Source organism: Rana temporaria, chromosome 3 (genome assembly GCF_905171775.1).
Source record: "Rana temporaria chromosome 3, aRanTem1.1, whole genome shotgun sequence".
NCBI lineage: Eukaryota > Metazoa > Chordata > Amphibia > Anura > Ranidae > Rana > Rana temporaria.
The window spans coordinates 68702495-68716327 of record NC_053491.1 but is presented as its reverse complement, the minus strand read 5'-3'; the positions used below and the strand labels follow the sequence as shown (position 1 = coordinate 68716327).

At 44.2% G+C, this 13833-nt stretch overlaps 1 protein-coding gene across 1 annotated transcript in view; it reads right to left on the bottom strand.

The window, feature by feature from the left end:
* UNC13C (unc-13 homolog C) overlaps positions 1-13833 on the bottom strand; it is an 829386-nt gene that overhangs the window by 811902 nt on the left and 3651 nt on the right. The window lies entirely within an intron of this gene.

Sequence of the window (13833 nt, the reverse complement as noted above, 5' to 3'; positions counted from 1 at the left end):
AATGTAGAATTGGCCACTTGACACTCATTTAAAAAACTTAGTAGAGCATCTACCATTAAGAATGCTAAAACCCTTCCATTATATGTATTTGGCCTTTTTGTCTTGAATGTCAGTCATAAATAATGAACCACTACATGGCAGAGACAATGTCAGCTGGGGGAAAATTGTGAAGCGGCAGTGACAAACATAAGAAAACACAATAAACTTGTTTGCAGTTGCTGTAATTAACGCTCTTTGCATATGAACCTACACAGAAAAGAAATATATAATTACAGTCACATAGGTTTATTGTGGTCTTCATCACTCATGCCCACACCATTGCCACCGATCCATTCTATGTCCCTCAAAGCAAACATACTAGCATGATTATTAAAGGTTATACAAAGTTTCACGTTCCTTCCCACAAAAGCTGACACAGTTATACAGTATATACTCCCTAGAGTCTATTATACCTTGGGATGCACTGATACCATTTTTTTAACACTGAGTTGGAGTACTGATACTTTTTTTTAAGTACTCGCCGATAGCAATTACCGATACCTATCGCCAATATACACTTATTGGGATTTTGTTGTACCAAAGCCATGTAGCAGAATACATTTTGGCCTAAAAACCCAGTGGTGATCAAATACCACCAAAAGAAAAGCACTATTTGTGTAAATATATATATATATAACATTTATGTAAAAAAAAAAAAAAAGAAGTGCAAAAAAAAGGAGAACTGGCTATCGGACTTCTGCAGGGCACTGCATAGCCCAAAGTGAAAGAAAAGCCTTCAGTGAAGGTCTGAAGGTGACAGCCCTTATGTGTCAGGGACAATCAAAGGCTGACATCAGATCTGATCTGATGCTCCAGAAAGCCCCTAGAAGAAGTGTGTTGTGATTGCACAAATTGTTATTGTTCCATGCCTCTTGCCCCTGTGCACCCAGCCTAGCACTTGTCTATGGGAAAGCTTGTGTGTGCAGAGCCTGCAGGACTCGCACAGCTGCAATGACAGGCAGCAATGGAAGTTTCTCCTGAAGAGTGCAGGGCAGAGAGGAGTGCATTCCTGTCCTATTCCCCAGTAATACAGAGCTGACTCAGGGCACATAGGCTGCACACGGCTGCAGGCAGTTGGGTAAGAAGGACATGCACGGAGAGCAATAATCCCCACCGCCAGGCACCCAACTCACACATGTAGTCAGCACGCTCTGCAGCAGGGCTGTGCACCACCCTCGTATACTTTCCATTCACCACACCAAAATGTAACTCCCGGAGCCCACAGAACTCAGGTTCTGGTATCTCTCGGGCATCTCCCACAGGGTGATTCAGTTCCTGCTGGTAGAATCCCGGGGGTGTGTTGGAGGACATTGCTGCTGCAAACCCTGACTCTCACGAACACTCGGACAGCTGAAATGTCATTAATTGTTAAAGACGCAGCGGCCCCCCTCCTTAACAACCAATAATTGCTGGCATTCTTTTCTTGACATTTCAGCTGTTAGCGGGTAAATCCCGCTGACAGCTGAAAGAACCGAGCCAGAAGGTATCGGTTCCGGGTATTGGAGCATTTGCACAAGTACTGATACTCATGCAAACGGTTAGTATTGGCACCAATTTTTTTCCCCTTTTTTATCTTCTAACTCACCAACTTGTGTTCAGTGGTGTGCGGCGGTAAATGCTGTGTTGGTTAAAGAGTGACTTATTTATAAGCATGGGGGTTGTATGCATAAATGTAATAATATCTGGTGTTTTTGGTTATCCCCCCCCCCATATATATAGTATCCACTAGTGTTGATGATCGCTTTGCTTCTAGCAATAGTGTTACTGCACTATGATGGGTCTATAGTGTGGAATTTAATTAAATCATCAATTGTTCTGTAATGCTAAACATTTCTCAGCAATGACTGCTTTATAATGGAACAAATTATTGTTACATTTTTTTTAAATAATTTTATTAAAACTTCTTTAAAAACTTTCAATTCTTTAAAAACTTCAATAAAAAGTATTTGATAAAAAAAAATGTTTTATACAAACTCAAAAATGTATATGTATACAGTACAGACCAACAGTTTGGACACACCTTCTCATTCAAAGAGTTTTCTTTATTTTCATGACTATGAAAATTGTAGATTCACACTGAAGGCATCAAAACTATGAATTAACACATGTGGAATTATACATAACAAAAAAGTGTGAAACAACTGAAAATATATTTCATATTCTAGGTTCTTCAAAGTAGCCACCTTTAGCTTTGATTACTGCTTGGCACACTCTTGGCATTCTCTTGATGAACTTCAAGAGGTAGTCACCTGGCGCAGCACCCCATCACTCTCCTTCTTGGTCAAATAGCCCTTACACAGCCTGGAGGTGTGTTTGGGGTCATTGTCCTGTTGAAAAATAAATGGTGGTCCAACTAAACGCAAATCGGGTGGAATAGCATGCCGCTGCAAGATGCTGTGGTAGCCATGCTGGTTCAGTATGCCTTCAATTTTGAATAAATCCACAACATTGTCTTCAGCAAAGCACCCCCGCACCATCACACCTCCTCCTCCATGCTTCACGGTGGGAACCAGGCATGTAGAGTTCATCCGTTCACTTTTTCTGCGTCGCACAAAGACACCGGGGGTTGGAACCAAAGATCTCAAGTTTGGACTCATCAGACCAAAGCACAGATTTCCACTGGTCTAATGTTCATTCCTTGTGTTCTTTAGCCCAAACAAGTCTCTTCTGCTTGTTGCCTTTCTTTAGCAGTGGTTTCCTAGCAGATATTCTATCATGAAGGCCTGATTTACACAGTCTCCTCTTAACAGTTCTAGAGATGTGTCTGCTGCAAAAGGTGACTACTTTGAAGAACCTAGAAAATGAAATATATTTTCAGTTGTTTCACACTTTTTTGTTATGTATAATTCATAGTTTTGATGCCTTCAGTGTGAATTTACAATTTTCATAGTCATGAAAATAAAGAAAACTCTTTGAATGAGAAGGTATGCCCAAACTTTTGGTCTGTACTGTATATAGTGTATGTATAATGCAACTCGTAAGTCCTTAGATGTGATGCCTGCATTAGCCTTTTCAGGATCATATTTTTTTTTTAACAATTAAGAGAAAAAAACGGTGATGTTGCCAGAAATGCTGTGGGCTTCCAAAAATAAATTATCAATCCACCATTCAAGGTAGACGAGCAAAGGCAGACATGTTTAAAATCCAGCCTATGTGACAGCCATGACAACTTCAATAGATACAGTGGAGACATGAGTATAGCCACAAAGGGGTTGATTTACTAAACATGGCAAAGGCAAAATCTGGTAAATCAACCCTTAAAAGGTACAGGAAGGTTTTACGCAGCGCCGTATCGTATATAAAAAATGGCCTGGTCATTAAAAGATCAGTATGTTTTTTTTTGTTTTGTTATTCATACTTACCTCGGTGGATGGAGCATCAGGCTGATGCTGCCGCTGTCCCCCGGCGTCTCTGCACTGAGAACCGAGCCACCGAACACCGCCAATGGCTCAGTTCTCACTCCATCCCAAGCAGAGCCATACTGACTGTCAGTCAGCATGGCTTCTGCTCTACTTCTCAGCGCTCATTGGATCACGGAGCAGTGGAGGGGCGGGCAGAGGCTGTCTCAGCGGCTCGATGAGACGCTGAGACTGCCATCAATCAGGGCAGCTGGCGGATCCCGACTTGGAAGTTGTTATGATGCGCTGCCTCGACTGATGGCAGTGACGTCAGCGGAGAGCAGACTTCCGTCCATTCCCCAGTGAAAACGGGTCACAGGAGTGCAAAACAAATTGTTTTGCACATCTGCACCAGATTTTGCACTCTGCAGTTTTCGTAAATCAACCTAAATGTATACATAGTACAGTGCAGAATTCAAGTCAAATGCAGAAATCTCTAGCAATCACTCAGCTATATTTTACTAATCTGATTGGTTACTGTGGTCTTTTGCATTTTACATGTTTTCAGTAATCTCTGCACTGCCTTAATAAATACGATTGTGTAAACCTTGCATTCATCAAGCCACCCAGTGGTATTTTTATTGCCAGCTAACCACAATAAAGACATTTGCAATGTTGTATTTTTGGACTAAAGAAAACAGAACACAGAAATGTATTGTGGTGTAAGCAGATTCACTAACTAATCCCTTTTAATAGAAAAACTTTGGTTTGGTTCCAGCCAACTCATTAATATATTCTGCAATGCAATTAAGCAACAGTAAAAGTGTACTTACTTAATATTAGGCCTGTCTTTTTTTTTTTTTTTTTTTCTGTAGAAAGTCTGCATGATGAAACTTTTCTAGAGTCACTGGGCATGATTTAGGCTTGGTGTGGACATAAGGTAATGTTGTTGCACCTAAAATGCAATCTGCATTTGGATAATTTTTCAGAGGTGTTTGACAGGTGGTAAGGTGGTGGTATGACACCTCCTCACCACTTGTTTCAACCCTGTAAATGCCACACCACTGTACCACAAAGGGGTGTCAGCATACCTTTGACTGCTTGAATGGATGATGTCCAGCATTGATACTGCGTACAGATGTGTCAGGGGGATATTTTCTGCCGCAAGCACGTGAACACCCCTGTCCACTGCCTTTGCAGCTTAAGGGGGGCTGTTGGGGGGGGGGTAAAGTATTTGGGGGTTTGCCACGCACAGTCGGTTTTTAACCTTCATGAATAGAGTGCACGAAGGTAAAAAAACATTGAGTCTTTAGAACAACTTAATTTGCTTGCTTAGGTCTAGAGGACTAGTTAAAAAAGATTTATTTACCCGACACTCCACTTCTCTGTGTTGCTATACCAGTTAACTTGTCCCTATGTGCCAATGGTCTAAAGTCCTATTGTCATCAAGAAGAATGATGATGCCAAGAAACAGTCCACTGTTGGGACATGGGTGAGCACCATCTGCCGGGGGAGCGGAGCGTCAGGTAAGGTAAAATGCTTCGCCTCTCCCCAAAACTAAAACACATTTTGGCCATACATCTCTTGCGGGTCACAGAAGTGCACTTATATTATCTCTACTGTGACCCAAGATCATCTGATTGCTGACTACTGCCTGCTATCAGCTGATGTGGCAAAGCTGTTTCAGACTCTGGAAGGATACCAACAATATCGTCAGCCTCTTACCTAACAGCCTGAGTGTCTTCATCTTGCTTAGAACATGAGCCAGCTGCACCCCCCCTGCACCCCCCTCTCCCCTACCCTACCAGGTGCTTTGGTGAGCCCTGGAGGGGCAGAGCTGAGGGGCAATGACTAACAGTCACTATTCTCCGCTCCAAGCAGACTGAGAACTGAGTGATAAGCAACCATGTGATCTCTCAGTTCTCAGGCTTAGAGCTGACATTGGACAGCTGCAGCATCATCACACCAAAGCTGCAAAATATAGGTGATTATGGATGTTTGTCTTCTTTTACAAACCCATACTTCTTTAATGCCCTGCAGTTGCATGTACAGCCCCAGTGCAAGAGATCATTTTCAAATTTCCTGGCTTTAGGCTTTGACTGAGTACCTGTAACAGCACCGTTGAAGGGACTGAACCACAACTGCGGTTAGCAAGGATTTCATTGCGCTTCCTTTTGTTACAACTCAGTATTGGCCCCAGGCGTCACTCCTCGCAAACAGAAGTTTGGGGGATCTCTACATCATCACTCTGTCACATAAAGAAGGGCGTTGAGCTATCAAGAATGGACACATTACAACATGCGACCAGAGCTTAGCGTTTAAAGTGATAGAATGTACTAAAAGATTGCAATGCACAACTATACGCTAGTGATTATTATGAGTATTACATAGCGTCGTGCATTGGGCGACTAAGGGAGAAGGTATAGAATACGTCAACCCTTGGCATAGAAAGTTTTAGGCGAACATGTTCCGCAACTTTAGGGCATAGGCCCATATACAAGTAGCACTTATGTCAGCACGTAGTATATATGCGTTGTAGCGACAACTGATAGTTGCATAAGAGTAGCAATTTATAGTTTAGGTACTTTGAGAATACACATGGTAACTCTGAGTTATTGCAACAACTATTAGATGCGTATGAGAGGCAATATAGCTTAGGTTATTATAGTTGCATCTATAAGGTGAATATTGCACTCATAATAGTAATTGCATGTGAGAGGCAATATAGCTCAAGTAACTTGAGGGTAGCTGACCCTTTAAGGTACTCCTTTGCAAACAGTCCTTAGCACAGCATTATATTCCAATAAGTATGTTGTTATCCACAAGGCATATTTAGTAACACAATTGTAATAGATGGAACACTAGCAGTAGATCTTCCTATAGGACTACAAGTGATACAATAGCTACTTATCCGTTTGCAGACTTCAATGTAGAGGATAGGGATTCCGTAGTGTAGGGTATTCAGCAAAGGCCTCAAGGTTGTAGTAGGTGCAATAGCACTAAAGTAGTAGTTGTTGCCTGGAGCGGTGTTGCAGCATGGGTTGCGACGGCAGCCTGGAGGCAGTAAGAGTCTGTTGCTAGCTGGCCATAACGTTGCCTCTATAGTAGCGTGGCCGGAATGGCTGACAATAATAGAACGAGGAATGTATCTCCTTTAAATGCCTTTATAGGCAGGAGATCTGGTGCAGTGCATTGCACTGAATTCAAACAAAGCGCCGTGTGCGGCGCACTTCCACATTCCAAGCTGGAACGCACCACGGCGCCGGGCGATGACATCATCAGGCGAGCGCCGTATGCGTTCCTTCATGGAACGCATTACGGCGCTGAAAGTGCCTGTCATTAGAGAGAACAGGCAGCGCAACGCCGCCTGTTACAGTACAGTACCAGTGGCTAATTCAATAACTAATAGGATTTGCTAGGCAGTACATGCTTCGGCATCCAAATGTATACCAGCTCAGTGGTGCCATATCTGCGTTTAGAATACATTTTTTACTAATATTTTTAGGGTCATCCTACAATAATTAGCTACAGTATTTTGCATTTACTTTTTACATAGGTACAATACATGTACAAGTACTGAAATGGCTAAAGGTGGCTGTAAAAAGCACCGAAAGTAAAGAAGTCATATAAATTGCTTCATAGGGGTATTGTAGAGAACATTGCACACCTATTACAGATAATTCCATACACTATTGCTTGCAAAAGATATTGTAATGATACATTTCCACAATTACACCCCTTATTTGCACCAATAGCATGGTCTACAGTTTTTTTGCAGCAGATTTTTGGTTTGTCAAATTCTATATCAGACAAAACTGAGAATGTGTGGTCATTTTGCATTATAGTTAATTTTCTTAGACAGTACACATATTTACTTAAACTGTAATTGAACCTTTCCCTGACCCCCTCACGAGTATTTATACTTACCTGTACCAGATCCAGTAAGATACAGAAGACTAGATTGCACAGACACTTGTCAGGTTGTGGGGCGACTGCATCTGCAGTTTAACTGCACCAAAGATTTCTCCCTGCCTTGTACATTTGCTTTTATTACATGATGGGACATTATGTTTTTGGTGGCACATGATACTCCTATGGCAAGGTGACTAGGAGCATTAGCAACATTTCTGTGATTGGCCTGGAGCAGGAGGAGGGAGGGGGAGGAAGTGTCTGCTCCCAGCTGTGTCTGGGGTTATTGGTGATGTCATATGCCAGTATTATATGGTTTTCTCAGTCCCTCCACTCTTGGCTTGTGCAGATTATATTGCAGAATGTAAAGATATGAATTATTAAGTGCCCTGATCTTGCTTGTGACACTTGGGCCTGCACTCTTGACCCAGAGCAAAGTTGTCTTAGGTGTTAGTAAACCTTACCCCTTTAAGCCCCTCCTACTGTCAACACAATTTGGCCACACCCAACAGTGGTAAGCCCCTCCTACTGTCAACACAACTTGGCCACATACTGTACCACTAATGTCCCCTCCCCTTGCTCCACTCCTAATAAAAATGGGTGTGGTCAGTAAGGAGTCTTTTGGATTTCCTTTTGAAAAGTGACCTTATTCTATGGTATGTCGAAAGCTCTCAATTTTACTCCAATGCTAATTTAAAGATGAACTTTAGTGAACAATACAGCAAAATATGCTTAAAAATTATTTTTAGGGGGCAAATGAAAAAAAGGAATCTTCTAATAGCAAACACTGCAACTGTGCTAAAGTCAGGAAGTTCAAACAATTCCCCTGGATATGAATCCTGTGCAATCCAATGCAGCCAAATTATTTCAAAATGAAATATCGATAAGTAGTTATAGATCAATCAAGAATGAATCATGTAAACAGTTATTTAAAGCAATCACAAATCATCTGGTTACCTAACCCTTCTGCATAAGCTCATTGAAATGGATGTTTACTGCACTCAGTTACTGACAGCGCTAGTGGAGTATATGTACCAAGCTTCATTTCAGTATCTCAAACAGCTCAGCTAGCCTTCAGATTTATAAGATTAATTTCCTAAGGAAGAAAATAAGCTCTAGAAAATGTATTTGTATGGCCACCTATAGAGGGATTAGCAATGGTAAAAATCAAAACTTTTGCACAAAACAAATAACATTTTATAGATTTATTTTCTCTACGCGAACCTTGTCATATCACTTAAACATGGTTTAGAGCATTAGTGACTATAAAAGGAATCAGTGGACAATAAGTAATACAGTCTTCAGAATGAATGACAACATTTGCCCACAAGCTATGTACTGTAAGTAGGTTATTTGCAATTAGAAATCCAAAAACACAGACAGGCATAATCACTCACACACAACCACAATGCTTATGTTTTAATGGCATGATCACACTTGGAGGGTAAGCATTAGTGTGTAAACCTTAACAATGAACTTCTCTTTTTTGCTCCTATTTGATCTGTTAAAAAAAAAAAAAAGAAATCTAGAGAGCTTGCAAATTCCTGTGTTGTCAACAGTGCTATTTCAAAAAAGTGCTATCAGCCCTATCCAGTTCACCTCTATAGAACTATGGGGGTATTGAGAAAGCACAAACTTCTGAGTGAAATGTGACTACCTACTTTTTCCCTTCCCTGCCTTATCAGTTGTGGTTGTTTTTTATGGCATTTTCTGCAAGTATTGAGAGTGCAGCCATCCAATCATTCGTATTAGTCATTGGTATTTATGAGATTGTCACGTGGAACATAAAAGGACTATGCACCCACTACAATGCATGCAGGTACTGCAACATCTAAGAAAAAAAATAAAAAGCAGATGTAGTATTATTTCAGGAAACCCATCTGAACGATGAGGAAATGCAGTGGATACATAAATCTTGGGTAGTGATGGTGCTTGTTCCCACACGCAGAGCCATGAAGCTGGTATTCTCATGAAGGTCTTCACTGCCAATAGTACTACTGATCTTAATGCATATTGCCTCAACGCTAACAATAAACCTTTCTCCAGTAAATATTTACCTACCAAACTAGAGATATCATCATGGATTTTTATGACGCTCTCTCTCCACAGAAAGACAGATCTGCAACCCCTAAAGCCTCATCGGACACATCCTGTATGCAAAATACTCAGCTCTACAGCTTGACTGAAGCAGCTGACCTCACAGATGTTTGGAGAAATTTACATCCTCTGGAAGGAGATTTTACCTATTTCTCCCACCTTTACGGATCCTTGTCCAGACTGGATACTTTCTTAATATCACCAAAGCTACTGCCCCAAGTGTTTAGTGCCTAAATAAAAGTAAATCACATCAAGGAGCACAAATACAAAATACACAGGCAAAATCCAATTAACTTTGCATCCATAATGAGCACTTTCTCAGGAGATCTTTTCTAGTATATCAGGCTTATATTATTCATATGGAAGAAAACACTGGCCCGGATTCAGAAAGAATTGTGCTCTATTTGCGGAGGCGCAGGGCAACGATTTTGCGCTGCCCTCGATTCACAGAGCAGTAGCTCCGTAAATTGCGAGGGCGCGCCGTCAAAATTGCCCGGCGTAAGCGCGCGCAATGTAAATGATTCCGCCGGGGGCGGTAATCATTTAAATTAGGCGTGCTCCCGCGCCGAGCGTAGAGCGCATGCTCCGTCGGGAAATTTTTCTGACGTGCATTGTGGCAAATGACGTCCCAAGGACGTAATTTGCTTCAAAGTGAACGTGAATGGCGTCCAGCGCCATTCACGATTCACTTACGCAAACGACGTAAAATTTGAACGTCGCAACGCGGGAACGCCGGGTATAGTTTAGCATTGGCTGCCCCTGCTATTAGAAGGGGCAGCCTTACGCTAAACACGCCGTATGGAAACGGCGTAACTTGCGTACGCAGGGGGCGCGCAACATTGTGAATCGGCGTAAGTATGCAATTTGCATACTATACGCTGACCACAATGGGAACGCCCCCTAGCGGTCAACGCAAGAATGCAGCCTAAAATCTGCGTGGCATAAGAGCCTTATGCCACGCAGATTTTAGGCTGCAGTCGGCGTAACAAGTGAATCAGGAGAACTCGTTACGCCGGCGCAAGTCAGCAATTGTGCTGCGTAACTATGGTTACACAGGCGCAATTGCTTACTGAATCTGGGCCACTGTTCTTATCATGCTAAGAATAATTTAGAAAAAATATTACGCCATATTTTTATTGTTTATTTGTGCACTTATTGCAAAATACCCATAAACATATTGGCCCCATTGGGCAACAATCATCTTCAGTCCATGGATACTTTAAAAATGACATAGAACTGAAATAACAATGTGTGGTGACTTGGCTAATCTGAATTAGTAAATTGCTTAAGAGTCCCTTCACACCCTTGCATACATTGTAGTGTGTGTGGTAAAGTACTGTAAATATGTAAATATGAATGGGCTCATATAGGTTCTCTTCAAATACACACTAAAATACAACACATAGAAGTGAACCAGTCACATAGGAAAGATGGGGATTTCCACTTAAAATGCATACGAAAGGCTAGTTTTAGAGAATTGTTAGAGAAATTAACATACATACTATTTTAAAAATTATATTCAACAGGCCTTACATTGTGCTAAAGGTTTTCCAATATGCTAAAACTATGAAATATTACTTGCTACATCCTTTCTCTGAAATTACTTATTATTGCGGAGCAAAGATTCTGTCAAGGTGACAAATGTTATCAGACAGGCAGACAGATTATAATCACAATTCATTTTAGGAGACAAGATACCAAATTGATATAATTGGTTTGTAGTGTACCTACTTACCTTTTAAAGTAATAGCTACTCACATATAAAAAAGAGCAGTGACCCACATAAAGTTAGTTTGTAGATGTTTGTTGCAGTTGGTCTAAGGAAAGGTGGGGCCAGATCCACAAAAACCTGACGTAACTTAAAAAATCCAATTTAAGTTACACTGCCTTAAAGTTTCTACCTAAGTGCCTGATCCACAAAGCACTTATCTAGAAATTTCAGGCTGTGTAACTAAAATTCCGCCGGCGCAAGGCGTTCCTATTCAAATGGGGCGAGTCCCATTTAAATGAGGCGCGCTCCCGCGCCGGCCGTACTGCGCATGCGCGCCGGCCGTACTGCGCATGCGCGAAGTTACGTTACGCCGAGTTTTGAGGATCGCGACGGCTTAAAGTTGCGTCGGGGATAAAAAAAATGACAGCGGCATGCATTCCCTGAGGGAGAACTCCATGCCCATTTTCAAAGAAAAAAACGGCATGGGTTCCCCCCCCAGGAGCATACCAGGCCCTTAGGTCTGGCATGGGTTGTAAGGAGACCCCCCCACGCCGAAAAATTGACGTAGGGGGTCCCCCTACAATCCATACCAGACCCGTATCCAAAGCACGCTACCCGGCCAGCCAGGAAGGGAGTGGGGACGAGCGAGCGCCCCCCCCCTCCTGAGCCGTGCCAGGCCGCATGCCCTCAACATGGGGGGGTTGGGTGCTCTGGGGCAGGGGGGCGCACTGCGGGCCCCCCCACCCCAGAGCACCCTGTCCCCATGTTGATGAGGACAGGACCTCTTCCCGACAACCCTTGCCATTGGTTGTCGGGGTATGCGGGCGGGGGCTTATCGGAATCTGGGAGTCCCCTTTAATAAGGGGGCCCCCAGATACCGGCCCCCCACCCTAAGTGAATGGATATGGGGTACATCGTACCCCTATCCATTCACCTGGAGGCAAAAAGTAAAAGTTAATAAACACACAACACAAGGCTTTTTAAAATATTTTATTATTCTGCTCCGGAGGCCCCCCCTGTCTTCGTTATTAGCTCAATTAGCAGGGGGGGCTTCTTCTTCCACTCTCCGGGGGTCTTCTCCGCTCTCCGGGGGTCTTCCGCTCTCCGGGGGGGCTTCTCCGGACTCCGGGGGGGCTTCTCCGGACTCCGGGGGGCTTCTTCCATCTTCTCCCCTCTTCCGCTCTTGACTCGGCGAACCCCGGTTCTTCTGCAGCTCTCCGGTGCCTTCTTCTTCAGCGCTGGCTGCCTGCTATGTTTGTGTGTTAGCTCGATTTCAAACAGGCAGCCAGCGCGGTCTTCTGTGGCGTCAGGGTCTTCTGGTCTTCTGTTCTTCCGATGTTGCCTCGTCGCCTGTTGTCGCTGTAATGATGGAAGCGCGCCTTGCATCACATTTATATAGGCATCACCGTCCCATCATGCTCCGGTAGGTACCCACGTGGTGGGTGCCTACCCACGTGCACCCACCACGTGGGTACCTGCCGGAGCATGATGGGACGGTGATGCCTATATAAATGTGATGCAAGGCGCGCTTCCATCATTACAGCGACAACAGGCGACGAGGCAACATCGGAAGAACAGAAGACCAGAAGACCCTGACGCCACAGAAGACCGCGCTGGCTGCCTGTTTGAAATCGAGCTAACACACAAACATAGCAGGCAGCCAGCGCTGAAGAAGAAGGCACCGGAGAGCTGCAGAAGAACCGGGGTTCGCCGAGTCAAGAGCGGAAGAGGGGAGAAGATGGAAGAAGCCCCCCGGAGTCCGGAGAAGCCCCCCCGGAGTCCGGAGAAGCCCCCCCGGAGAGCGGAAGACCCCCGGAGAGCGGAGAAGACCCCCGGAGAGTGGAAGAAGAAGCCCCGCCTGCTAATTGAGCTAATAACGAAGACAGGGGGGGCCTCCGGAGCAGAATAATAAAATATTTTAAAAAGCCTTGTGTTGTGTGTTTATTAACTTTTACTTTTTGCCTCCAGGTGAATGGATAGGGGTACGATGTACCCCATATCCATTCACTTAGGGTGGGGGGCCGGTATCTGGGGGCCCCCTTATTAAAGGGGACTCCCAGATTCCGATAAGCCCCCGCCCGCATACCCCGACAACCAATGGCAAGGGTTGTCGGGAAGAGGTCCTGTCCTCATCAACATGGGGACAGGGTGCTCTGGGGTGGGGGGGCCCGCAGTGCGCCCCCCTGCCCCAGAGCACCCAACCCCCCCATGTTGAGGGCATGCGGCCTGGCACGGCTCAGGAGGGGGGGGGGCGCTCGCTCGTCCCCACTCCCTTCCTGGCTGGCCGGGTAGCGTGCTTTGGATACGGGTCTGGTATGGATTGTAGGGGACCCCCTACGTCGATTTTTCGGCGTAGGGGGGGGTCCCCTTACAACCCATACCAGACCTAAGGGCCTGGTATGCTCCTGGGGGGGAACCCATGCCGGTTTTGTTTTTTACAAATTGACGTGGAGTTCTCCCTCGGGAAAGCATACCAAATGCCGTCGCTGGAATGGGCCTTTACAAGGTGTGACTAACTTTACACTTTGTAAAACGAGCCCTAATTTTACACTTGCAAAATAACACTTACGGCGCAAAAAGGAAGCTAGAAAGCTTTGTGGATCGCCTTAAGTGCTAATTTGCATACTAGCAACGGCATTTCGACTCGAAATGCCCCCAGCGGCGGATGCGGTACTGCATCCTAAAATTAGGCAGTGTAATTCAATTACACATGCCGGATCTTCTGTGTAACTTTGGAAA